Source organism: Saccopteryx bilineata, chromosome 11 (assembly GCF_036850765.1).
Source record: "Saccopteryx bilineata isolate mSacBil1 chromosome 11, mSacBil1_pri_phased_curated, whole genome shotgun sequence".
Taxonomy (NCBI): domain Eukaryota; kingdom Metazoa; phylum Chordata; class Mammalia; order Chiroptera; family Emballonuridae; genus Saccopteryx; species Saccopteryx bilineata.
Genome location: NC_089500.1, coordinates 66,132,684 through 66,156,524, shown reverse-complemented (window position 1 = coordinate 66,156,524; position 23,841 = coordinate 66,132,684). Strand labels below are relative to the sequence as shown.

Here is a 23,841-nt window from a genome sequence, read left to right as displayed (position 1 = left end):
AAGGGTACATCTTATGCATGGGGAAACACAATAAGTCATCTAACATAAGGAATGGGAAAGGTGATAGGAAGTATAAAGGAATTCCAAGTTGGCAGGGTCTTACTGGGTGAGATCTAGGTGCCCAGCCAAGCACTGGCACCCCTTACTTCCGAGAGGACCAGGCTAGGGTCAAATCTTGGTTTCAGCTACCTGGCAGGGTTAGTTGGGGTTCCTTTGTTGGCTTACTGTCCCTGCATAAACCTCTGAGACCAGTCTGATTTGGCTTACTCTCCTGGTCTCCTGGGTACTGTGGGGAGGCCTGCTGCTTCTTCCTGAAAGGCAGCCCTTCCTGGAAAACCAACCAACCAACCAACCAACTTACTAGCCATCCAACCAACTTACTAACCATCCAACCAACCAGCCAACCAACCAACCAACTTACTAGCCATCCAACCAACCAGCCAACCATCCAACCAACCAACCAACTTACTAGCCAACCAACCAACCATCCAACCAACCATCCAACCAACCAACCAACTTACTAGCCATCCAACCAACCAACCAACCAACCAACCAACCAACCAACCAACCAACTTACTAGCCATCCAACCAACCAGCCAACCATCCAACCAACCAACCAACCAATCAACTTACTAGCCAACCAACCAATCAACTTTCTAGCCATCCAACCAACCAACCAACCAAACAAACAAACAAACAAACAAAACACCCCCAAAACAACAGCAAAAAACCAGGAGGAGAAAAACCTGTTAGAGTCTGGTTTCAGTGTTAAGGCCTGTTAAGATAAGGAATTTTATTGCATATCTCATTAGAAACTTGGGTAGTTTTCATTTTCAGATTTCCTAGCTGCATCCCTGACTTTGCCCATCCTGTTCTCAAGTTGGTATTAATTAGGAGGAATGTGCTACGAAGTCCTGTGTTGACATAAACTCTTGCCTCATCTTTGTTTTTACTGCTTTGCTACCTCTAGCTGGGAGGGAGCCCTTTAAATGAAAACATTGAAAATGCATCTTCTAGGGAAGAGATAAAAAAAAAACAACTCCTTCGAGTCTGCTGCTTTCCTCCTAGGATTGTAGGGGGATCAGAACTCCCGAGGTTTTTGGTTGGTTTCCTGTGGATGAATGAATTTCCTCTCATAAGTGGTTATCCTGACTGGGCTGGAAGTCTTTCAGTATCAGAGAACTCACCAAAGAAGTTGGCATAATTCTGTTTCTGGAGAGGTCTAATTTTGGAAACCTTCTTTATGTGGAGGTGAAAAATCTGTTTTTGTAATTCTCACCAGATAAGCTCAGTGAAGGCTTGAAAAATACTGCTTCCCGCTGGTAACATGGCGTGGTGGGAAAGGTTAGAAGTAGGCTAATTCTTTATTTGAAGATGTTCCTTGACTCGGTATTTCCTCTGACGTTGTGAATGAAGACGTTCCTTGATTCGGTATTTCCTCTGACATTGTGAGTGCCCACAGCATCAGGTGGGCCATGTTCACATGGAATTCAAGAACACATTACAAAGCCCAACAGGGGCAGTTGCGGGTTCCCTCCTAGATGGCATCCTCCAGGGTGTGGCCACTCTCTTTTGCCGGACATACTAAGCCTTGCCTGCACACGTGGGTGAAATGATTAGTAATAAATTAGTGCAGGAAAGTAAATTGGAGATAGCAAACTGGTGGAATGTTTTAGTGAGCCAAAATGAGCCCATATCTGAAATCAAATAATTTGAGATAGTTGATTTTACAGCTTCGTTTCATAGCGGCCTTCCATTTCCTGCTCTTTCTCCATGTTTACAAAATCAGCTAACAGAGGGTACTTAATTTTCATCCAGAGTATCCTTTGAGTTTGGAGAGATTTAGCTTCCTATTTCTCACCTGGCTTAGCAGACAGGCTGTTTATTGAAGAAGTGGTTTATTTTCTACTCCTGCACCTCTACATACATACTTAGGAACTGCTTCTCACCACAGAAATCTGTTCATCATTTGGCTCCTTCTCCAGTTTCCTTCTGAAAGTTACTGCTCTGTGATTTCAGATGTAGAGGCAGACGTTTCCAGAACATGTTCCTAGGCCTGTGACTGTGATTTACTTATTTATTTTTTTGAGACAGAGGGCCAGATAGGGACAGACAGGCAGGAAGGGAGAGAGAGATGAGAAGCATCAGTTCTTCATTGTGGCACCTCAGTTGTTTATTGATTGCTTTCTTACATGTGCCTTGATGGGGGGAGGGGGGCTGCAGCAGAGCGAGTGACCCCTTGCTCAAGCCAGCGACCTTGGGTTCAAGCCAGCAACCGTGGGGTCATGTATACAATCCCACGCTCAAGCTGGTGACCTCGGGGTTTTGAACCTGGGTCCTCTGCATCCCACTCCAACTCTCTGTCCTCTGTGCCACCGCCTGGTCAGGTTGACTGTAAGTTTTTAAAAAAAACTTTCATGGAATTTGTAGGTGACAGTGGTTAAGAAAAGTATCTGGGTGTCAGGTGTATAATTTTCTAACACATCATCTGTACATTGCACAGTGTATTCACCACCCTGAGTCAAGTCTCCTTCTCTATCCTCCCTCTGTTTACCTCTGTTTGCCCTCAAGTGACCCCTTGCTCAAGCCAGTGACCTTTGGGCTCAAGCCAGTGACCATGAGGTCATGTCTATGATTCTACGCTCAAGCTGGTGACCTCGGGGTTTCGAAGCTGGGTCCTCGGCCTCCTAGTTCGATGCTCTGTCCACTGCGCCTCCACCTGGTCAGGCTCTCCTTCACATCTTAAACAGTTGTTTATAGTTCTAAATTAATCTTTTTGTGTCCTCTGTTTTCTGGTCTTTTCCATACAATTTTGTAGCTGTCAGGTTTGGATATTTATACTGGCATCTCTTCTTCTAAAATTAATGTATTAAGAGTAAACATAAAAACTTAAAATCTCTATTTGTGGAAAAAAGCAGTGAAATCCAATATAGTAACATTTAGAATTAAAAAATAAAACACAACAACCTAGTCTAGCTGTGCTTTTTTTCTTCTTAGTGAAACAGAAAATATAAAAAATGATTAATTCACAGCATAGAAAGCTTTATCCTAAGAAGAACATCAGACGATCCAGTCAGATTCATTGTTGCATTGCCATTCACTTATATCATTTGACAATTACTCTCTGTGAAAAATGATATTTTTCTTTTTGATTTTTTTTTTAAATAAAAAGAATTTTACTTCAAACCTGATTTCAGAAATAGCTCTCACTTCCTTTTGCACTCAACATTCATACCACCCAACTGGGATTGTGGGTGCTGCGCACTCCGTCCCGTGAAGCCTGCGTCTCCGAGAGTCCGGGTTTAGACTCAGCAGAACAGCTCAGGACCCCGTGTTTGTGAAGTGTGGTGCGTGGTCTGCGCAGGAAGCAAGGAAGGGGAGCAGGAGAACGAGAGCTGCTTTTCTTCAGGCTCCTCAGAGAAAGCTTTGCTTTTGTTCTTTAGAAAATGTTCTTTCGAGAGATATATCTTTATACATTTTTTTTTATTGTTCTGCCCACATGTTCTTTGCGTGCTTGTTTTCACAGGTGATGTTTCTTTTTTTTTTCATAATCTCCTCAAAGTGAGAACTTGTGCTACATAAATGGCAAGGCTAACAATTAGGAGAGAATGGGTTTTAAATGAGTGATGGATTTTATGCAGGAGCTGGATAACTAGATCATTTTTGTGTCCTAAGTGAAAAATAGAGAGTAAATATGTTAGTACTCTGCTCCCGCTCCACCCACCAAATCAGGCCATCAACTCACAGGGCCACGACTAAAGGATAGTCACCAAATTTAGAGAGGCACTGCAAGCAGACCCCTCAATAGCCAAGAAAAAGAATATTAAAAAATCAAAATTATGACAGAAGTTCATGATGAACAAAATATTAACATTTTAAATAGAGACAGGGTCAATATCACTGATTTCCTTCTGCTTCATACTCCAGTACTCCAATATGCTTAACACCCAAGCACGGTGTTATTAGACCTGTTTCGTTAAGCTAACTTCATCTCAGTTTTTCTTGTTGGTTTTGTCATGGGTGATTTGTATATGCATTTTAAAGGGTCTGAATTGTATGCCTTTCCTAAGATTTAGTCTGGAGGTGCTTTTACCACTTAAACATCCTTTAGGTACTTTAATAAATTTCATAAGAAAAATTAATATTCACCACAAGCAGAAACTTCTGATAATATATTCTGTTGTAAATTGTAACATTCAGACTGTGATGGATATATTAAGATGAATATTTGATTTTATTTTAGTTGTATAAATGGAATTTATTCTTGATCGTGAATCAACAACAAAAAAAAGAAGATTCTGGCCCTGGCCAGATGGCTCAGTGGTAGAGCGTCGGCCTGGCGTGCTGGAGTCCCGGGTTCGAATCCCGGCCAGGGCACACAGGAGAGGCGCCCATCTGCTTCTCCATCCCTCCCCCTCTCCTTCCTCTCTGTCTCTCTCTTCCTCTCCCGCAGCCAAGGCTCCATTGGAGTAAAGTTGGCCCGGGTGCTGAGGATGGCTCTATGGCCTCTGCCTCAGGCGCTAGAATGGCTCTGGTTGCAACAGTGCGATGCCCCAGATGGGCAGAGCATTGCCCCCCTGGTGGACATGCCAGGTGGATCCCGGTCAGGCGCATGCGGGAGTCTGTCTGATTGCCTCCCCATTTCCAACTTCAGAAAAATACAAAAAAAAAAAGAAAAAGATTCTGTTTCTGATGCCATGTAAAATTCAGCATATAGAGTCAGTTTTCTTGGGAATGATGTTAAATGTATATAGGGCATATGGGTTTCCAGTGACTATTTGGGGATATTTTATTAACCTTTCATATAGGTATTGTTCTTTTGTTAACATTGATGATAAAGAAGGAAAGAATGAAGTTCGGTAAGGAAAGAATTATTTAGCTCCATTAACCACATTGGGTACAGGTATTTATTTTTTGGACAAGATTCTGAAATGATTTGCTTAGTAAGTATTCTTTAAGAATAGTGGTAGAAATAGTAAAGAGGGAGAAGGGGCAGATCTCTCAGTTTAGATAATGGCTTCAAGTGTGCGCATTTTGACTTTGAGGTGATGGTGGCTTTTCTAGGTTGGACATATCCTTCTAGGCATTGGGAAGGGCTTGCTTGGGATGTAGCCAAAGGTTTAGAACCTTGATTCTCTGTCATGCAAAGTGAGACTTGAAGTCCTAAGTGTGGATATCTGTGGAAGGTTGATGGCAGAGTGGTTTTTTTTTTTTTAAAGATTCTGTTTATTGATTTTACAGAGAAAGGGGTGGGGAGTGAGAAGTATCAACTCATAGTTGCTTTACTTTAGTTGTTCATTGATTGTTTGTCATATGTGCCTCGATCGGGCAAACCAGGGTTTTGAACTGGCTACCTCAGTATTCCAGGTTGATGCTTTATCCACTGCACCAGCACAGGCCAGGCGATTGCAGAGCTTTGAGCCAGCAAAGAGGACTGAATATAAGACTTAGAGAGAAGGAAGACCTGGAGAGTACATGAGTTTATGAGGTGCTCTAATCAGAGCTTCACTCAACCCATCCCAACCCAGTGGAAACTCAGACCCCAAACCAACAACCAACACCAATTCATCCCCTCACCCTGTTGACCAGTTTGTCCTTCTATCGACCGTTCACCTACTTTAAAGGATGTTTAATGTCTACCTGTGAAATTTAGCCTCTCTCTTTTCACTTCACGGGAATTGCTTTCACAATGACCTTCATACTGGCAAATCTGAAGGACACTTCGAGCACTCACTCATCCTGAAACTGCCATTTGCTTTGGAGCAAACCTCAATTTTCTCATCTGCAAAATTGGGATTAATCATATGTAGCTCACAAGGTTTTTTTGTGATAAGGTGAGAATATATTAAAGTGTTTATCAAAGTGTAACACAACAAATGCTTCAGTAAAGGTAGATACTGTATTATTATTATTATCATTATTACTATTATTAATAAAGCACTTCTTTGGCATCTGATTCTCATTTTCTTGACATCTGATTGACATTTTATTTATGGGGAATGGGGATATTCCTCATACATTTAATCTTACTAGTTGGTACCCTGGTCATATGCTGGTGCTTTTCTGCATCTCCTGTTTGTGGGCTGATGACTCCAGTGCAAACCTTCAACTCCCCGAGCTTCTGGTTGGTTATCACATTGTTTTTTAAACAAAGGATGGTGACAGTAATCATAATCATGTGATCAAGACATTTTTCTAAGCGATTTGTAGGTCTTAACCCATGAATTCTCACCACAGCTGTGTAAGCTAATTCTAGCACAGTATCTAGCCTTTAATCGATAATAAGTACTTGTAGCACCAAAGAATAGGGTGCTCTTGAGATTAAGGAAGCAGTTTTGAGGAGTGAACAGGCAGCAGCATCACCATGAAGAAAGATTGGAATTGGATATGGACTGGCCAAGAACAAAAACATCAAAATGGCAAGAAAGAAGTCATTGTTGAAAAGCACAGTGTCAAGCAAATCTTTCAAGGAAGTTGGAAGAGGGAGGTGGAGAGAAAGTGGAGATATACTATGGTGCATATCTTTTTTTTCTTTTAATTAAAGATTTTGGCTTCAGAGGGAAGTGGTACTAGATGGACCAGCAGGGTAAAGGAAAATTTCTTTTTAAGGATAGGGGAACAGAGCTCATTTTAAAGAGAAAGGAAATGGCTAATGAAATATGTGAACCTGGAGACACTAGAAACCAGATCTCTGAAATGGCCTATAGCAGGGGTCCCCAAACTACCTCCCACATGCGGCCCCCTGAGGCCATTTATCCGGCCCCCACCGCACTTCCAGAAGGGGCACCTCTTTCATTGGTGGTCAGTGAGAGGAGCATAGTTCCCATTGAAATACTGGTCAGTTTGTTGATTTAAATTTACTTGTTCTTTATTTTATTATTATTTTTTCTGAAGCTGGAAACAGGGAGAGACAGTCAGACAGACTCCCGCATGCGCCCGACCGGGATCCACCTGGCACGCCCACCAGGGGCGAAGCTCTGCCCACCAGGGGGCGATGCTCTGCCCTCCGGGGCGTCGCTCTGCCGCAACCAGAGCCACTCTAGCGCCTGGGGCAGAGGCCAAGGAGCCATCCCCAGTGCCCGGGCCATCTTTGCTCCAATGGAGCCTTGGCTGCGGGAGGGGAAGAGAGAGAGAGGAAGGGGGGGGTGGAGAAGCAAATGGGCACTACTCCTATGTGCCCTGGCCGGGAATCGAACCCGTGTCCCCCGCACGCCAGGCCGACGCTCTACCGCTGAGCCAACCGGCCAGGGCCACTTGTTCTTTATTTTAAATATTGTATTTGTTCCCGTTTTGTTTTTTTTTACTTTAAAATAAGATATGTGCAATGTGCATAGGGATTTGTTCATAGTTTTTTTTTATAGTCCGGTCTTCCAACTGTCTGAGCAACAGTGAACTGGCCCCCTGTATAAAAAGTTTGGGGACCCCTGGCCTAGAGACTTAAGGAGCCTGGACTTGGAGAGACAGAGGTGTTTTTCTCCTGACCAGCCTCACTGAACTCCACATGTGGGGTTGTTGAGGGTAGAGTCTCACAGCCCTCTTGCTTTGCTTTCGGGCTGTCATTGCTAATGCTTGGTGATGGTTTTCTTATTCTGTTGAAGTGGGGGACTTAAAATTTATTGAGTATCTACTTGGTATTAAGAACTAGGCTATTTAATATGATACTTACAACTATATGGACTATCTTGTGTTTATTTTAACTTAAGCTTTTTGAATATGCTTTTTAGTTAGAGGGCTCAAAAGCATAAAGAAGATATTAATTAAAAAAATTTCCTGATCTGGACGTCACGGAAATGGCGCCGTGAGAAGTGAGTCCGACAGCTCTCCCCTAAATCACAACAAATTTATCAACTAGAAACAGAAAAATTTATCCTCGGAGCATTCCGGAGTTCCACACAAACTGAAAGCAAAAGGACTGTTATCACTTGAATCTGAGAGACGAGGGTGTGGAGGAAGCTACCGCAGCGACGCTCATTCAAGCCGCCAGGGAGTGCGCCTGCGTGCTATCAATAAGACCACCCTCAGATGCCGATAAGAAAGAGGAAATCGAATATTATGGATACAAAAGAAAGAGAGGTAACACAAATAGATGTGGAAAAATCTATGGAGAAAAGACTTAACATATTGGAAGCCTTGGAGCTAAATGACAGAGAATTTAAAATAGAAATCTTAAAAATACTCAGAGATATACAAGAAAACACAGAAAGGCAATATAGGGAGATCAGAAAACAACTCAATGAACACAAAGAATATATTACCAAGAAAATTGAAACTATAAAAACAAATCAAACAGAAATGAAAAACTCAATTCACGAGCTGAAAAACGAGGTAACAAGCTTAGCTAACAGAACAGCCCAGATTGAAGATAGGATTAGTGAAATAGAAGACAAACAACTTGAGGCACAACAGAGAGAAGAAGAAAGAGACTCAAAAATAATAAAAAACGAGAAAGCCCTACAGGAATTGTCTGACTCCATCAGAAAGAATAACATAAGAATAATAGGTATATCAGAGGGAGAAGAGAAAGAAAATGGAATGGAGAATATACTCAAACAAATAATAGACGAGAACTTCCCAAGCCTGTGCAAGGAACTAAAGCCTCAAATTCAAGAAGCAAACAGAACACCAAGTTTTCTTAACCCCAACAAACCCACTCCAAGGCACATCATAATAAAGATGACACAAACCAATGACAAAGAAAAAATTCTCAAGGCAGCCAGGGAAAAGAAGAGTACAACATATAAAGGAAGGCCTATTAGATTATCATCAGATTTCTCAGCAGAAACTCTACAAGCTAGAAGAGAGTGGACCCCAATATTTAAAGCCCTGAAAGAGAGAAACTTTCAGCCAAGAATACTATACCCATCAAAGCTATCCTTCAAGTATGAAGGAAATATAAAAACATTCACAAATACAGAAAAGATGAGAGAATTTATCAACAGAAAGCCCCCACTCCAGGAAATACTAAGGGGGGTTTTCCAACCAGATTCAAAGAACAAAAGAAAACAACACCACAAGTAACAGCTCCACCAAGAACACAATAAAACCAAACTTAAACTGTGACAACAAAGGAAAAAAAGGGGGGAGAGGATGGAGATTAACAGTAGCAAAGGATGATGAAGTGCAGAAATACTTATAAGATAGGGTACTACAATGAATATGGTAGGTACCCTTTTCATTACTTAATGGTAACCACCCTTAAAAAAACCACCACAAAAACACTTGACTTAAAAAAGGTAGCAACAGAGGAAAGAAGTATGGAACACAAACAAACAAAAACAAATGATAGAAAAACAAAAGAGAAGAATCAAACTAGATACAAAACTAACAGAAAGCAATTTATAAAATGACAGTAGGGAACCCACAAGTGTCAATAATTACACTAAATGTAAATGGATTAAACTTACCAATAAAAAGACACAGAGTAGCAGAATGGATTAAAAAAGAAAATCCAACTATATGCTGCCTACAAGAAACACATCTAAGCAACAAGGATAAAAACAAATTCAAAGTGAAAGGCTGGAAAACAATACTCCAAGCAAACAACACCCAAAAAAAAGCAGGTGTAGCAATACTCATATCTAATAATGCTGACTACAAGACAGAAAAAGTACTCAGAGACAAAAATGGTCATTTCATAATGATTAAGGGGAAGTTGAATCAAGAAGACATAACAATCCTTAATATATATGCACCAAACCAAGGAGCACCAAAATATATAAGACAGCTACTTATTGACCTTAAAACAAAAACTAACAAAAATACAATCATACTTGGAGACCTCAATACACCGCTGACGGCTCTAGATCGGTCATCCAAACAGAGAATCAATAAAGATATAGTGGCCTTAAACGAAATACTAGAACACCTGGATATGATAGACATCTACAGGACACTTCATCCCAAAGCGACAGAGTATACATTTTTCTCTAGTGTACATGGAACATTCTCAAGAATTGACCATATGTTGGGCCACAAAGACAATATCAGCAAATTTAGAAAAATTGAAATTGTACCAAGCCTATTTTCTGATCATAAAGCCTTGAAACTAGAATTCAACTGCAAAAAAGAGGGGGAAAAACCCACAAAAATGTGGAAACTAAACAACATACTTCTAAAAAATGAATGGGTCAAAGAAGAAATAAGTGCAGAAATCAAAAGATATATACAGACTAATGAAAATGAAAATACGACATATCAGAATCTCTGGGATGCAGCAAAAGCAGTAATAAGAGGAAAGTTCATATCACTTCAGGCCTATATGAACAAACAAGAGAGAGCCAAAGTAAACCACTTAACTTCACACCTTAAGGAACTAGAAAAAGAAGAACAAAGACAACCCAAAACCAGCCGAAGAAAGGAGATAATAAAAATCAGAGCAGAAATAAATGAAATAGAGAACAGAAAAACTATAGAAAAAATCAATAAAACAAGGAGCTGGTTCTTTGAAAAGATTAACAAAATTGACAAACCCTTGGCAAGACTCACCAAGGAAAAAAGACACAGGACTCAAATAAATAAAATCCAAAATGAAAGAGGAGAGATCACCACAGACATCATAGAAATACAAAGAATTATTGTAGAATACTATGAAAAATTATATGCCACCAAATACAACAATCTAGAAGAAATGGATAAATTCCTAGAACAATACAACCTTCCTAGACTGAGTCATGAAGAAGCAGAAAGCCTAAACAGACCAATCAGCAGGGAGGAAATAGAAAAAACTATTAAAAATCTCCCCAAAAATAAAAGTCCAGGCCCAGACGGTTATACTAGTGAATTCTATCAAACATTCAAAGAAGACTTGGTTCCTATTCTACTCAAAGTCTTCCAAAAAATTGAAGAAGAAGCAATACTTCCATACACATTTTATGAGGCCAACATAACCCTCATACCAAAACCTGGCAAGGATGGCACAAAGAAAGAAAACTACAGACCAATATCTCTAATGAATACAGATGCTAAAATACTAAACAAAATACTGGCAAACCGAATACAACAACATATTAAAAAAATAATACATCATGATCAAGTGGGATTCATCCCAGAATCTCAAGGATGGTTCAACATACACAAAACGGTTAACGTAATACACCATATCAACAAAACAAAGAACAAAAACCACATGATCTTATCAATAGATGCAGAAAAGGCTTTTGATAAAATACAACACAATTTTATGTTTAAGACTCTCAACAAAATGGGTATAGAAGGAAAATATCTCAACATGATAAAGGCCATATATGATAAACCATCAGCCAACATCCTATTAAACGGCATAAAACTGAGGACTTTCTACCTTAAATCAGGAACAAGACAGGGTTGTCCACTCTCTCCACTCTTATTCAACGTGGTGCTAGAAGTTCTGGCCAGAGCAATCAGACAAGACAAAGAAATAAAAGGCATCCATATCGGAAAAGAAGAAGTAAAGCTATCACTTTTTGCTGATGATATGATCCTATACATCGAAAACCTGAAGGACTCCACAAAAAGATTATTAGAAACAATAAACCAATACAGTAAGGTCGCAGGATACAAAATTAACATACAAAAGTCCATAGCCTTTCTATATGCCAACAATGAAATATTAGAAAACGAACTCAAAAAAATAATCCCCTTCACGATTGCAACAAAAAAAATAAAATACCTAGGAATAAACATAACAAAGAACGTAAAGGACCTATATAATGAAAATTACAAAGCATTGTTAAGGGAAATCGAAAAAGATACAATGAGATGGAAAAATATTCCTTGTTCTTGGATAGGAAGAATAAATATAATCAAAATGGCCATATTACCCAAAGCAATATACAAATTTAATGCAATTCCCATCAAAATCCCTATGAGATTTTTTAAAGAAATGGAGCAAAAAATCATCAGATTTATATGGAACTATAAAAAACCCCGAATTGCCAAAACAATCCTAAGGAAAAAGAATGAAGCTGGGGGCATTACAATACCTGACTTTAAACTATATTATAGGGCCACGATAATCAAAACAGCATGGTATTGGCAAAAAAATAGACACTCAGACCAATGGAACAGAATAGAAAGCCCAGAAATAAAACCACATATATATGGTCAAATAATCTTTGATAAAGGGGCCAACAACACACAATGGAGAAAAGAAAGCCTCTTCAACAAATGGTGTTGGGAAAACTGGAAAGCCACATGCAAAAGAATGAAACTCGACTACAGCCTGTCCCCGTGTACTAAAATTAATTCAAAATGAATCAAAGACCTAAATATAAGACCTGAAACAATAAAGTACATAGAAGAAGACATAGGTACTAAACTCATGGACCTGGGTTTTAAAGAACATTTTATGAACTTGACTCCAATGGCAAGAGAAGTGAAGGCAAAGATAAATGAATGGGACTACATCAGAATTAAAAGTTTTTGCTCAGCAAGAGAAACTGATATCAAAATAAACAGACAGCCAACTATATGGGAACTGATATTTTCAAACGACAGCTCAGATAAGGGCCTAATATCCAAAATTTACAAAGAACTCATAAAACTCAACAACAAACAAACAAACAATCCAATAAAAAAATGGGAAGAGGACATGAACAGACACTTCTCCCAGGAAGAGATACAAATGGCCAACAGATATATGAAAAGATGCTCAGCTTCATTAGTTATTAGAGAAATGCAAATCAAAACTACAATGAGATACCACCTCACTCCTGTTAGATTAGCTATTATCAACAAGACGGGTAATAGCAAATGTTGGAGAGGCTGTGGAGAAAAAGGAACCCTCATTCACTGTTGGTGGGACTGTAAAGTAGTACAACCATTATGGAGGAAAGTATGGTGGTTCCTCAAAAAACTGCAAATAGAACTACCTTATGACCCAGCAATCCCTCTACTGGGTATATACCCCAAAACCTCAGAAACATTGATACGTGAAGACACATGTAGCCCCATGTTCATTGCAGCACTGTTCACAGTGGCCAAGACATGGAAACAACCAAAAAGCCCTTCAATAGAAGACTGGATAAAGAAGATGTGGCACATATACACTATGGAATACTACTCAGCCATAAGAAATGATGACATCGGATCATTTACAGCAAAATGGTGGGATCTTGATAACATTATAAGGAGTGAAATAAGCAAATCAGAAAAAAACAAGAACTACATGATTCCATACATTGGTGGAACATAAAAATGAGACTAAGAGACATGGACAAGAGTGTGGTGGTTACCAAGGGTGGGGGGGCAGGGAGGACATGGGAGGGAGGGAGGGAGAGAGTTAGGGGGAGGGGGAGGGGCACAGAGAACTAGATAGAGGGTGACGGAGGACAATCTGACTTTGGGCGAGGGGTTTGCAACATAATTTGATGACAAAATAACCTAGACATGTTTTCTTTGAATATATGTACCCTGATTTATTAATGTCATCCCATTACCATTAATAAAAATTTATAAAAAAAAAAAAAAAAAAAAAGTAAAAAACAGTTAAAATAAAAAAAAAAAAAAATTTCCTTCCAATCCCTATTCCCCATTCATCAAGTTTTCCCACTTCCCAATATGTATCCATTTTTTTTATTTTCTCATGTACACTTCCTAAAATTTTAGGCATATAAAATCAAATATAAAATATATTTTTATTTTATGCTCAAGTTGTAGATTCTGTACATGCTGTTATATACCTTGTTTTATTTCACTTAACAGTTTATCTTGAAAATTTTCATAGCTCAGTTAGTAGAGAGTGGCCTCATTCTTTTTTTATAGCTTTAAAGTACTGACTGGGTTGAATGGATATATCAGAGTTTATTTACTCAATTCCATATACATAGAGAAACATCTCTTTGTATCTGGTCATTTGATATTGTAAGTGACGATGTTAAATGGATAACCTTATATATACATGTTTTCCTTCGTGTGAACACACATTTACAGAGTAAGTTCTAAGAGTGGAGTTGCTGGATTAAGAGCATATATGCATTTTTATGGAAGCAATCTAGACATTTATTGATAGACTGATGGATAAAGATGTGGCATATATATACACACACACATCTATTCACACAGTAGAATATTAATCAGCAATATAAATGAATGAAATGTTGGCATTTGTGACAACATGGATATACCTGGGAGGTATTATGCTAAGTGAAATAGGTCAAAGAAAGACAAAAACTCTTAATTTCTTATATTGGAATCTAGAAACAAAACAAAAGATAAAAAATTCCCGGACTCATGGATACAGAGAACAAACTAATGGTTGCCAGAGGGGAGGTGTATGGCAGTTAATGCTGAAAGAGGTGGAAGGGACCAAGAGGTACAAACTTTAAAATACATAAAACATGGGGATATAATGTGCAGCACAGGGAACATAGTCAAAAATATCATAACAGCTTTGTATGGTAACAAATGGTTACTAGACCTATTATGATGATCACATCGTAAGGTGCATAAATGTAGAATCATTACATTGTATACATGAAACTGATATAATATTGTATGTCATTTATAGTGAAAGAAGAGAATATGTGTTTTTTATTCTGAGTAGTTATTACTCAAAATACAATATATTATTGCTTTTCCTTAGGGTAGTACCAGTTTACACGATCATTAGTAATATACTAGTGTCCTATTTTTCCACATCTTTGCCAACAGAGTATGTTATCAATTTATAAAGGATTTTTCTCAGTCTACTAGGTAAAACAATGTAAGAGAGTTATGTTTTAAAATACTTTTTTATTTTTAAATTGCAGTTGACACACAATATTATATTAGTTTCATGTGTACAACCCCATGATTAGACTTTATTGTATAAAGTTACAAAGTGATCACTTTGATAAATCTAGTACCCACCTGACACTATATATAGTTACTATAAATTATTGATTATATTCTCTTTGCTGTACTTGACACCTCCATGATTATTCTGTAACGCCTATATGCATGTCTAATCCCTTCACCATCTTTACCCCCCCCCCAAAGCTGGCACCCATCAAAATGTTCTCTGTGTCTCTTAGTCTGTTTATGTTCTGCTTGACTTTTTTATTTTGCTTTTTTTGATTCTACATATCAGTGAAATATGGCATTTGCTTTTCTCTGTCTGACTTATTTTACTCACCAAAATACTCTCAAGTTATTCTTTTTTATGGCTGAGTAATATTCCATTACATATATGCTTTTTTTTTTTTTATTGAGAGGCAGAGAGGCAGAGAGACAGACTCCTGCGTACACCCCAACCAATATCCACCCGGCAAGCTCCCTACTGGAAGATGCTCTGCCCATCTGGGGCCGCTGCTCTGTTGCTCAACAACTGAGCTATTTTATTTTAGCACCTGAGGAGAGGCCATGGAGCCATTCTCAGTGACCCAGGCCAACTCACTTAAACCATTTGAGTCATGACTGCGGGAGGGGAACGAAAAGGAGAACGGGGAGGGATGGAGAAGCAGGTGATCGCTTCTGTGTGTTCTGACTGGGAATCAAACCTGGGACTTCCACATGCCAGGCTGATGCTCTATCACTGAGCCACCTGGCCAGGGCCCATTATGTATATGCTTTATCACTTCTCTTCCACTCTTCTATTGATGCACACTTAGGTTGCTTTCATATCTTGGCTATTGTAAATAGTACTGCAATGGACATATGGATGTATATGTTTTTTAAATTTAGTGGTTTTTGTTTCTTTGGATAAATACCCAGAAGTGGAGTTGCTGGGTCCTACTTTGTCTGTTGTTAGAGCCTTTGTTTTAAAGTCTTTTTTTTCTGGTATAAGTATTGATATCCCAACTTTTTTATTTATTTTCATTTTCATGAAATTTCTTTTCTATTTCTTTACTTTCAATTTGTGTGTCTTTTGATCTGAAGTGAGTCTCTTATAGACAGCATATGTAAAGGTCTTGTTTTGTTATTCATCAACCATTGTATGTCTTTTAATTGGAACATTTACTTGTTTGCACTTAAAGTAATTGTTGGTAGATATGTACTTATTGCCATTTTATCATTCATATTTTTGATCTTTTATTTTTCTTCTTTAAGAAGTCCCTTTAACATTTTTTATAATATTGGTTTGATGGTGAACTCCTTTAGGTTTTTCTTGCCTAGGAAGCTCTTGCTGTACTTTCATTTCAGGCATCCCCAAACTATGGCCCGCGGGCCACATGTGGCCCCCTGAGGCCATTTATCCGGCCCCCAGCTGCACTTCCAGAGGGGCACCTCTTTCATTGGTGGTCAGTGAGAAGAGCACTGTATGTGGCGGCCCTCCAACCGTCTGAGGGACAGTGAACTGGCCCCTTGTGTAAAAAGTTTGGGGACCCCTGTAATGATAGATTTGCTGGGTAGAGTAGTCTTGGTTGCAGATCCTTCATTTTCATCACTGAATATCTCTTGCTGATCCCTTTTGGCCTGCAGAGTTTTTATTGAGAAATCAGCTGACAGTTTTATGGCAGCTCCCTTTCTTTTGCTGCTTTTAAGATTCTCTCTTTGTGTTTAGCCTTTGACATTTTAATTATGATACATCTTGGTATGGGCCTCTTTGAGTTCATCTTATTTGGGTATTTTCATTTTTCCTGAAATTGTATTGTCTATTTCCTTCACCAAGTTAGGGAAGTTTTCTGTCATTATTTTTTTTTTTCAGATAGGTTTTCAATTTCCTGTTCTCTCTTTCCGGTACCCCCATAATGTGAATGTTGGTGTGCTTGAAGTTGTCCCAGAGGCTCCTTACCCCATCCTCATTAATTTTTATTCTTTTTTCATTTGCTGCTCTAATTGGGTGGTTTTTGCTTCCTTATCTTCCAAGTCACTGATTTGATTCTTTGTCTACTGTACTCTTGATTACCTATAATGTATTCTTCACTTCAGTTAGTATATTCTTCATTTGTGACTAGTTATATTTTGTTTTCTATCTCTATTTTCATGTTTCTTATCTCTTTGTTGAAGTTCTCACTCAGTTCCTCTACTGTTCTCCTAAAATCATTGGGCATCTTTATAGCCAATATTTTCAACTCTGCAGCTGGTAGATTATTTATTGCCATTTTGTTTAGTTATTTTCTGGAGTTTTGTTTGTTTTTTTATTTGGGACATATTTTTTGGCTCTCGATTTTGACTGCCTCCCTCTGTTTGCTGCTGTATAATAGGTAGCGCTGCTACATTTCCTGGTCTTGGTTGAATGGCCTTATTGAGGTAGGTGTACTGTGGGGTTCAGTGGTGTACCCTGCCCAGTCACTCAAACTGGATGCTTCAGGTGTGCCTTTTTATGTAGGCTGTGTACACCTTCCTATTGTAGTTGAGCCTTGATTGCTGTTGGAATGTCATTGGGAGGGATTTATCCCCAGGCTGATTGGCTATAAGGATCACCATGGAGGATCTGCTGTGCAGGGGCCATTCCACAGAGCGGAACTCACTGCAGCAGGCTCAGGTACCCACTGAGTCCACCCTTTGGGTGTATTATTGGTAGTGATGGTTGAATGATGCTTCAGTGTGGTCTGAAGCTCCTGTATGTACTGGCTCTGGGGCTTCTCAGGGGGTACAGGCCAAGGTCACCTGCTGTTTGTGCCCTCCCTGGGGCCACTTGGCATGAGCTACAGGGCACTTTGTAGATGGCTGTTACTTGTGCTAAGCTTGGAAGGTGCCCAGGAGAGGCCAAGATGTGAACCAGGCTGGCTGCTGCTAGTGCCAGGCCTGGGACCACTTAGCAATAAATAAAGGGTACTCAGAGGTGAGATGCTGCTTGTTTTATAGATTTTAGGAAAGTTGGCAGCATGAGCCAAGACAGATTGTTTCTATGGAAAAGTCACTATAGAGGACTTCGGTGGGCACACAAGTTGGGTCAGATGGGGTCTTAGGGAATCACCAAGGTGAGGCAAACAGTGTAACATTGCTGGAGACTCAAATGTGGCACCCACCTGCTGGTTCTTCTGGGAGTGGGCTCAGCAAAGGAACAGTGACCTCTGCCAACACTTGTATCTGGGGAAAGCTGCCCCTGCAGCACTTGCCTTGATGCCATATAATTCATTTCCTCCCATATGTCACAGGTGTCTTTCAAGCTGCTTCCTCAGACCTGGAGCTCAGAGTGAGTGAGTCCAATTAAGTTCCTTGGGGCCCTTTAAGAGTACTGCCTGGGACTCTAGAAGCCTCAGACCCACTCAGCCACAATCTCTGCTGGTTTTTACAGCCAGAAATCATAGGGACTTCTCTGTTACTATAATCAATCATATTAGTCATGCTTAATATCAATTAAGGGTTCTCTGTCACTAGAACCCTTGATTGGTGGGAACCTGGTGGGGACTTGGGGACCCTTGTCTTCTCAAGGTGACCTCTGCAGCAGATATATGTCTCCTAATTTTTAACTGCCACATGTGGGTGTGCAGCCAGTTCTTTCCGTGTCTCTGCTCCTCCAGTTTTATTGCCTTCTTCTTTATGTCCTTAGTAATAGGACTTCTGTTCAGGTAGATTTCAGGTGGTTCTAAATAATGGTTGTTCTGTAGCTCAGCTGTAATTTTTTTTTTTTTCATTTTTCTGAAGCTGGAAACAGGGAGAGACAGTCAGACAGACTCCTGCATGCGCCCGACCGGGATCCACCCGGCATGCCCACCATGGGGCAACGCTCTGCCCACCATGGGGCGACGCTCTGCCCACCAGGAGGGGGTGCTCTGCCCATCCTGGGGGTCGCCATGTTGCGACCAGAGCCACTCTAGCGCCTGAGGCAGAGGCCACAGAGCCATCCCCAGCGCCCGGGCCATCTTTGCTCCAATGGAGCCTCGGCTGCGGGAGGGGAAGAGAGAGACAGAGAGGAAAGCGCGGCGGAGGGGTGGAGAAGCAAATGGACGCTTCTCCTGTGTGCCCTGGCCGGGAATCGAACCCGGGTCCTCCGCACGCCAGGCCGACGCTCCACCGCTGAGCCAACCGGCCAGGGCCGCTCAGCTGTAATTTTGATGTGGTTGTGGGTGGTTCTGAGTGCCCAGTATACCTGCACTGCTATCTTGACTGGAAGGAGAATTATTTTAAGTTGTATTTTTTATTATGAGTGAGATTGAATATCTTTTCACATATATATTTATGAGTCATTTGTATTTTTTTTTTGCTTACTTGTCTTTTCATATTTTTTCTGTAATATCACTGGCCATCTTATTGATCTCTAGAAGCTCTTTATATAATAAGGGGGTTAATCATTTTGCTGTGACGTGAATGATAAATTTACTCCCTGTTTTTTTACTTTACTTATATTTTCCCCCTTCCAAGTATAAGTTTCTCATTTCATGTAGTCTAATATATCAGTCAAATCTTTCTTTTTGTGGCTTCTGGATTTAGAGTAATAGGAGGGGCTTCTGAAGTTATAAAGGAGTTTTTCCATGTGTTTTTCTATTACTTTAGGGCTTTTTTTTTAACTTGAATCTTTTATCCGTTTGGAATTTATCCTGCAATGGTGTAAATTATTGATTTAGTTTCTTTATTTCAAATCGTTATTCAATTTCATTTCTTCCAAGATGTTTATGGTTTCATGACTTACATTTAAGTCTTTTATCTATTTTGAGTTTATTTTTATGAATGGTGTATGTTTGTGTTCTAGTTTCATTTTTTTGCACGTACCTCTCCAATTTTCCCAACACCATTTATTAAAGAGACTGTCTTTACTCCATTGTATGCTCTTGCCTCCTTTGTCAAATATCAATTGACAATAAAGGTGTGAGTTTATTTCTGGGTTCTCCGTTTTGTTCCATTGATCTATATGCCTGTTATTATGCCAGTACCAAGCTGTTTTGATTAAATGACCTTGTAGTATAACTTGATATCAGAAAGTATGATACCTCCCTCTTTATTCTTTGTTTTCAAGTTTGCTAAGGCTATTTCTGTCCTTTTTTGGTTTTATATAAATATTTGGAATATTTTTTCTATATCTTCGAGGTATGCCATTGATAATTTAATAGGAGTTGCATTGAATCTATAGATTGCTTTGGGTATTATAGACATTTTAATGATGTTTATTCTTCCTATTCATGAACATGGTATATGCTTCTACTTGTTTTGTATCATCCCTGATCTCTTTTTTCAATGTCTTATAATTTTCCAAGTACAAGTTTTTTACCTCCTTGGTTAGATTTACTCCTGGGTACTTTATTCTTTTGTTGTTGCAATAGTGAAGGGGATTGTTTCTTAATTTCTCTTTCAGACAGTTTATTGTTGATGTATAAAAATGCCACTGACATGAATATTTTATATTCTGCCACCTTGGCGAATTCATTTATCAGATCTAGTAGTTTTTTGACTGAGGCTTTAGGATTGTCTATGTATAGTATCATGTCATCAGAAAATAATGATAGTTTTACTTCTTCATTTCCAATTTGAATGCCTTTTATTTTTTCTTGTCTGATTGCAGTGGCTAGGACTTACAGAACTATGTTGAATAAGAGTGGTGAAAAGGGGCACCTCTGCCTTGTTCCTGCTCTTAAGGGGATTGCTTTTAATTTTTGCCCATTGAGTATGATGTTGGCTGTGGGTTTGTCATAGATGGCCTTTATCATGTTGAGGTATGTTCCCTGTATTCCCACTTTGCTGAGAGTTTTATCATAAATGGGTGCTGGATTTTATCAAATGCCTTTTCTGCATTTATTGATATAATCATGTGATTTTAATCCTTCCTTTTGTTTATGTGATGAATCACATTAATTGATTTGTGAATACTTTACCAGTCTTGCCTCCCTGGAATAAATCCCACTTGATCATGATGTATGACTTTTTTAATATATTGCTGTATCCAGTTTGCTAATATTTTGTTGAGAATATTAGCTTCTATGTTCATCAGGGATATTGACCTATAGTTTTCTTTTTTTGTAGTGTCTTTACCTGGTTTTGGATTGAGGATAATGCTTGCATAATAAAAGGAGCTTGGAAGTCTTCTCTACTCTTGAATTTTTGAAATAGCTTGAGAACGATAGGTGTTAGTACTTCTTTGAATATTTGGTAAAATTCACCTGTGAAGCAATCCAGCCCAGGACTTTTGTTTGCTGGGATTTGTGTGATAACTATTTTAATTTCATTTGTTGTAATCGGTCTTTTTAGCTTTTCTGATTCTTCCAGATTGAGTTTTGGAAGATTGTATTTTTCCAGGAATTTATCCATTTTACCTAGGTTGTTCAATATTTTGACATATAGATCTTCATAGTATTTTCTTACAATCTTTTGTATTTCTGTGGTGTCAGTTGTTAGTTCTCCAGTTTTATTTCTAATTGTATTTATTTGAGGCCTCTCTCTTTTATTTCTTGATTAGTCTGGCTAAAGGTTTATAAATCTTGTTCACCTTTTCAAAGAACCAGCTCTTGGTTTCATTAACCTTTTGTATTGTTTTTTAGCCTCTATGTCATTTATTTCCACTTTGATTTTTAATATTTCCTTCCTTCAATTCCTCTGGGCTTTATTTGTTCTTTTTCTAGTTCTTTTATATGCAGGATTAGGTTATTTGAGCTTTTACTTGCTTCTTAAGGTATGCCTGTAATGCTATGAACTTCTCTTTCAGGATTGCTTTTGCTGCGTTCCATAAATTTTGAGTTGTTGTATGTTCATTTTTATTTGTTTCAAATAAATATTTTATTCCTTAATCTCATTGTTAACCCTTTTGTTGTTTAATAACATGCTACTTAGCCTCCCAAGAATTTGATTGTTTTTCAGTTTTTTTTATAGCTGTTGATTTCTAGTTTCATGCCATTGTGATCAGAGAAGATGCTTGATATGATATCAATCTTCTTAAATTTACTGATATTTGTTTTGCATCCTAACATGTGGTCTCTCCTAGAGAAGGTACCATAAGTACTTGAAAGGAATGTATATTCTGCTGCTTTCAGGTGAAAGGTTCTGAAGATATCTATTAAAATCCAGTCGATCTAATGTGTCATTTAATGCCACTGTTTCTTTGTTAATTTTCTGTCTGGTAGATCTGACCATTGATGTTAGTGGTGTATTAAAATCCCCTACTATTATAGTATTGCTGTTGATTGCGCCCTTTATGTCCATCAAAATCTGATTTATATATTTAGGTGCTCATATATTAGGCAAATAAATATTTACAATGGTTATAACCTCCTGTTGGATTGCTCCCTTTATCGTTATGTAGTGACCTTCTTTATGCCTTCCTGTAATCTTTGTTTTAAAGTCTATTTTGTCAGATACAAGTATTGCTACCCCAGCTTTTTTTTCCATTTCCATTTGTGTGAATTACTTTTTTCTATCTCTTTCCTTTTTGTCTATGTGTATCTTTTGTTCTGAGGTGGGTCTCTTGTAGACAGCATATATATGGGTCCTGTTTTCTTATCTACGCAGCTACCCTGTGTCTTTTGATTGGGCATTTAATCCATTTACATTTAAGGTTATTACTGACATGTTCTTACTCATTGCCATTTTACTCTTTGAATGTATAGTCTTCTTTTTTTTTTAACCTAATTGTCCATGTTAGCCTGCCATGATTTTACCTGCATTAAGGCAAAATCAAAAATGAACACGGTTTTCTTTCAGTAGGATAAATGACAGTACTTCCACACAATGTATAGTCCTCTTTATCTTAATTTTTTATTTTTTCCTCTGTTCTTTTTATAGCAGGTTCCTTAACATTTCTTGCAGTACTGATTTTGTTGTAATGAATTCCCTGAGTTTTATTTTATTTTTTGGAAGCTTATTATTTCCCCTTCAATTTTCAACAGTAGCCTTGCTGGATAAAGAAGTCTTTGTTTTAGGTTCTTGTTTTGCATCACTTTGACTATTTCTTGCCAATGTCTTCTGGCCTCAAGTGTTTCTGTTGAGAAGTCAGATGTCATCTTTATAGAGGCTCCTCTGTAGGTAAGTAACTGCTTTGCTCTTGTAGCTTTTAGTGTTCTTTCTTTGTCTCTTCACTTTGGCTATTTAATTATGATGTGTTTTGGTGTAGACCTCCTTGGGTTCCTTTTTAATGGGACTCTCTGTGCTTCTTAAACTTGTATGACTTTTTTCTTTATCCATTTAGGAAAATTTTCAGCTAAGATTTCTTCAAACAGGTTTTCTATCCCTTGTTTATTTTCTTCTCCTTCAGAAATCCCTATGATGTGGATGTTGTTTCTCTTCATGTTGTCAAAATGTGTCTTAGAATTTCCTCAGTCTTTTCTTTTTGCTGCTTTTCTTCTGTGCTTTCATTTATCTTTTCCGATGTCATCATTCTTATGGCTGAGTAGTATTCCATAGTATATATGTACCAAAGCTTTTTAATCCACTCGTCCTCTGATGGACACTTGGGTTGTTTCCAGATCTTCGCTATTGTGAACAATGCTGCCACAAACATGGGGGTGCATTTCTCCTTTTCGAGCCGTTCTATGGTGTCCTTGGGGTATATTCCTAAAAGTGGGATAGCTGGGTCAAAAGGCAGTTCGATTTTCAGTTTTTTGAGGAATCTCCATACTGTTTTTCACAGTGGCTGCACCAGTCTGCATTCCCACCAGCAGTGCAGGAGGGTTCCCTTTTCTCCACATCCTCGCCAGCACTTATTCTGTGTTGTTTTGTTGATAAGCGCCATTCTGACTGGTGTGAGGTAGGAATGCTTCTTGAGGGTACTGTTTTCCCTCATGTTGTATTTGAATATTGAATGCAGTTGGTCCTTTCATGGGTACAGTTATCTCTTCAGAGTGGCTGGCTATAAGGATCAACCTTGATCATGTATATTACATACTGTGTAATATCTGTCATGTTGGGTGTATTTATTCTCTACAGTGTCTGGTGCCTGCTAGACTCCTTCTTTGGGCTTGCTTCTTGCGTAGCTATCTGAGTCTATGTTTGATGCTCTCTGCCACCCACTACCACTTGTGTTGGTTCTATATCTTCTTGGGTTGGTGTCAGCTGTTGTTTTTAACCCACTGTCTG

General features: G+C 38.8%; 1 protein-coding gene and 1 non-coding gene across 7 annotated transcripts in view; one reads left to right on the top strand and one right to left on the bottom strand.

The window, feature by feature from the left end:
- Positions 1-23,841, top strand: part of LDLRAD4 (low density lipoprotein receptor class A domain containing 4) — a 597,062-nt gene that overhangs the window by 167,893 nt on the left and 405,328 nt on the right. The gene's annotated exons all lie outside the window — the stretch shown is intronic.
- LOC136315816 (small nucleolar RNA SNORA69) lies at positions 22,397-22,523 on the bottom strand. Its single transcript, XR_010727595.1, has one exon. It is a non-coding gene; the product is annotated as a small nucleolar RNA SNORA69 (small nucleolar RNA).